General features: G+C 42.1%; 1 protein-coding gene across 1 annotated transcript in view; it reads left to right on the top strand.

Moving 5' to 3' along the window:
- The window catches only part of LOC109932290 (solute carrier family 22 member 5-like), a 47,659-nt gene that overhangs the window by 30,569 nt on the left and 12,383 nt on the right, over nucleotides 1-4,707 (top strand). The window lies entirely within an intron of this gene.

The following is a 4,707-nucleotide window of genomic DNA, read 5'->3' as shown; positions in this document are numbered from 1 at the left end:
ATGCCAGGAGAACAACCTCTCTGCTGTTGCCACCAGCACCTAATGCCAGGAGAACAACCTCTCTGCTGTTGCCACCAGCACCGAAAACTGGGGGAGGACGACCCTGCCGCTGCTGCTGCTGTTGGCCCCGAATACTGGGAGAACGCACTCGCTGATGCTGCCACAGGCCCCGAATGGCGAGAGAAAGCATTTGCTGGCACCACCTCCAATTGGCGAGAGAAACCACATCCCCCTCTCTCACTGCCGTGCTGGTGCTGCCGACCAACTTGAAAAGAAGAATAGAAAGGGGCAAGAGAAAATGAAAATAAAGTAAAGGCAAAGATCAGAAGCAAAAGTAAACCAAGAAGGAAACAACAAAGAAGAACGAGAGGGCATCTAATCGTGCTATGTAAGATATCAAAGGGGTTGACAAAGTGGACATAGAGAAGACGTTTCTTCCTGTGAAAAATATAGAATAAGAGGTCATAGTTTTAGGATAAGGAGTAGCAAATTTAAAAGAGAGATGAGGAGAAATTACTTTTCTCAAAGGGTTTTGTAGATCTGTGGAATTCACTGCCCTAGACCATATATGTTCTGGGACATTGGGTAAATTTAAGGAGCTGATAGACAGACTTTTAATTAGTAATGGATTGTAGGGTTATGGAGAGAAGGAAGGAAAGTGGAGTTGCAGCTAAGATGGGATCAACCATGATCATATTAAATGGTGAACCAGGCTCGGGGTACTGAATTGCCCACTCCTGCTCCTAGTTCTTAATATCTTTAAGTAAATCCGCAGTGCTGTTATAGTAAAAGTTCCAAGATTTTGAACCAGTGACAGAGAACAAACAGCAATATAGTTCCATGTCAGGATGGTACATAACTTGAAAGTGAACTTGCACGTGCTAGGGATCAAGGGCTATGGGGAGAAGGCAGGAGAATGGGGTTGAGAAACATATCAGCCATGATCAAATGATGAAGCAGACCCAATAGTCGAAGTTGTCTAATCCTGCTCATATATCTTATAATCTTATGCTGGTATTGTCTTTCTGGATGATAGACATTAGGAGTTTGGAAGGCAGTATGCCGTGTTGAAATTACAGACTGTTGCCTCTGTGTGCCAGAGGTAGAGGATGGAATGTTTAAAGTGGTGATTGGTATGCCAATCAAGTTGATCAAGTCATGGATGGAATCAAACTTCTTAAATGTTGTTGATGCCGCTCTCATTCAGATAACTGGAGACGATTCTATTACACTTCTGACTTGTGCTTTTTAGTCAAGTTTTGGGAGTCAGGAGATCAATAAGTAGCTACAAAATTATTAGCATTTGATCTGTTGTTGTAAGCATGATATTTTTATGGCTCATGCAGTTAAGCTAATTAATGATGACTTCTGGGCATAGCCAGAAATAGAAATCATGTACCTTGGTGCTTCTCTTGTGTTTGGGAGCTTGTTGCTCACTCATTTATTAAGTGATAGTGTCACATAATAAGTTCTATGTCATGTTGACATATGAGGTATTTGTACTCACATTAGCAATGTTAGCAGAATACATCAAGATCCTCGATAATTATTTCTACTCCATTAACATTAAAACTATAACACAAAATGAAAGTGATAATTTTTTAGTCCCTACAGACATTAAATTGACACATGACAACAGGCAGAAGTTAAATGACAAAGGTTTATATTCAAGATATCTGACACACTTCTACGCACATTAAGCCATCACTCTAAATAGTCCTTCAACAAACAGGAGAGCTAACAACTACTCCATTTCCATCATCTATCCACAAGGCTCGAAGATTTTAACCAGGAATAAATGACCTGTTTCACTGCATCTGAGATCTCAATCTCAGATTTAAATTTAACACAGTATTCATTACAATAGAATCCATTACATTTCTCAGCCACATAGTAGCTCCTAAGCATATGCAGCCTTATTTCACATTAATTTGAAAGGAATTTATTAGTGATATTCAGTTTTCCTGGCTCCTAGTTAGTTGAGAATTCCATTGTTTAAAATAGTTTAAAGTACTTCACTTTCTTCTGCAACCAGCATGCCTCTCCTGTATCCCATTGAATCCTTCCTACCCCTTCCAACCTCCCTTTCCCCACCTTACAGCCTCCGTTCCTTTCCCCTTCGCAGCCTCATTCAGCTATTCAAATGGCAGCATCGGCATGGTAGGCCTGTTCGCTCCAAGCTTGCCATATTCTTTTTTCCCTCTCTCCTTTTCCTTTTTCTTTTGTTTTTCTTCTTCTTTGCTTCATCTTCCTGACGTTGCAAGGAGGCTGTAGTGGTGTCAGGAGCGATTGGAGTGGGGACTCCTGGCTTTGCAGGCCTGATACGTGGACTCCTGGAATTGGCAGTGAGGCATTGGCTGCAGCGATGGTGGAATAGGCCCAGAGCAAGGAACTCGCAGACACCTTGAATAAGCCCTGGAGCCGTGTTTGGGACCTCAGATGATGAAAATGAACTCTATTTAAGTACTTTCTTCTCATTCTGTTGGACTTCAAAATGGCACCAGATTGTGGTGACAGAACATTTTTCACTATATTTCCATGGATATGTGACAATAAATCATTCATTCATTCATGCTTCTTCTCCCTATATTGCAGTTTCCACTCTCACCTCCTTGAAGCTACCCCTATCTCCCCAACCTGCAGCCTCAATTCTCTTCTCGTCTTCCTCTTCCAACTCCAGGGCATCCTTCTCTCTTTCTATCTTCCCCCAGTTCCTGCATCTCCCCCCATCCCAGTCCCTGGAGCCGGCCTCCTCACTGTCTTTCCACCACTTCCGGATACCTTTCTCTGTCTCTCTCTTACACTCAACTCCTGCAGCCTCTCGCACTCTCTTTTTCTCTGCTACTGACTACTGTAGCCTCCCTCACTGTCTCTGTCTCTGTCTCTGTCTCTGTCTCTGTCTCACTCCCCACCCCCGCCATTGCTCCTCCAATCACAAGCTGGTTCTACACATTTGCTGCTGATGAACTCACTAATAAACCTATCAGCAGCAAGAACAGAAAAAAAAAATCAGCCTGTGATTGGAGGAGCAGCTCCTCAGATATCTATCCATTCCACACAAGATGCTCCTTTGATTGAATGCTCCTGTGTGTTTTGGGGGTGAATTTGTGTTTTGTAGTGCTACTTTATGGCTAATGAGCTCCTTTCCCTCCCCTCATCCATAGAGAATGGGCCCCAGTGATTAAAATTGTTTACACCTGCCTTCTGACCTCTGCTCCAAGAATGTTGATTCAGGGGCATTCAGTGAAGGTAATGACATTGAATGTCAAAAGGAGATGATCAGGTTCTTGTTTGTTGGAAGTGGTCAGGGCTGGCATTTGGATAGCGAGAATGCAGCTAAATATTGAATGGTTTTCAAGATGGAATGTTTGCTACGTATGTTCTTTCAGAACTTGAGGAGTCAAGCATGATAGTGGACACTGCAATCTTCAGAAAAAATCAACAATTTTGATCTTATTTCCACTTCCAGCAATGTGTAAGGAGCTCACGAGCTTCATGACAATCTAATCAGCTACCTCTACCAGGTCCCTCCTTTCCAGTGGCTGCCAGGCCAAACTTCATTTGGAGCTCCAACCTGCCCTCCCTGAAACTGTACTTTTCTTTAGTTTCTCTGCACCTCCTCTCATGCCCTCTCTAATCTCATTTTATCCATGAGTTCCAACTTCAGTTCCTTTTATCTAATTTCCACACATGCTCACCCAATATCGTCACTGACTGTGTAGTAAATTGTAAATTGTTCTCTCCCAGATGTTGTACCTCTCCCCTTTAAATTTGTTGTCATCACTGTCTTCCTCAAAAAACTAAATGTGTGCACCTTATCCTTGCAAACTACTGTCCAATACTAACCTCTCTTTGCACTCCAAAGTCCTTGAATGTGTTGATGTGTCCTAAATCCATTTCCAAATTCCATCTCAGGGAGAACAAGAGTATTCACACTTATCTGAATGATATGGTTCATTCCACCTCCTTGGCATCATCTATCTTGGTCCCTATCTCAACCCATTTGTCAGGAATAAAAGTCTCATCCTTAAAATTAAAGCATTTTAAGCCTCATAAATCTGTAACCTTCTTTAGCTGGAGAGTGCTTATAAACTACCTTTTTACCTTGGCAACCTGTTGTCCAATGCCCACCTTTCCCTTCCAACTTGTGATTACTTTTCCAACTACTCTGGGGCCCCTCTGTGTCACTGGGCTTGAGAAATATTAGCTCTGTTTTTCTCTCTCTTTCTCTACACAGGCTGCCAGACCTGCTGAGTTTTTTTCAGTAGTTTCTCATTTTATTTCACACTATAGTATTTGCCTCGAACCCCTCTTCTGCCCAGACCCTCCTTTAACTTGACATTTTGGCTTTTGTTTGATCACCCTTTCTAATCAATTCTTCAACTCAATTTTTGAACTGTCTGCATGAAGCAATTGGCGCTTTAAAAGGTGCAATTTGTATAATTATGTTGCTGTTATTATAGTTTTCTTGGACCCAGTCCAGACTGGGTGTGGTGACTTCATTCAACTCACTACCCCCAGCCCAGAAATTATAACACAAGAGGCTGTTTAATATGAACATGCTTTCAGTGCAGAATTGTGTCCATTCATTTGAATGGTTTGGGATTGCCACCAGCAGTTCTGAATATGGGTTCCTGGTTAGCAAAGTATTGTGCCAGGAAAAAAAAGTATTTTAGAAAACAAGCCACGTGTTAAGTGTTTGAGATA

The sequence above is a fragment of the Rhincodon typus genome, chromosome 12 (assembly GCF_021869965.1).
Source record: "Rhincodon typus isolate 14 chromosome 12, sRhiTyp1.1, whole genome shotgun sequence".
Classification (NCBI taxonomy): Eukaryota; Metazoa; Chordata; class Chondrichthyes; order Orectolobiformes; family Rhincodontidae; genus Rhincodon; species Rhincodon typus.
Note: the sequence above shows the minus strand (reverse complement) of the source record. Positions and strands in the feature narration are given on the sequence as shown.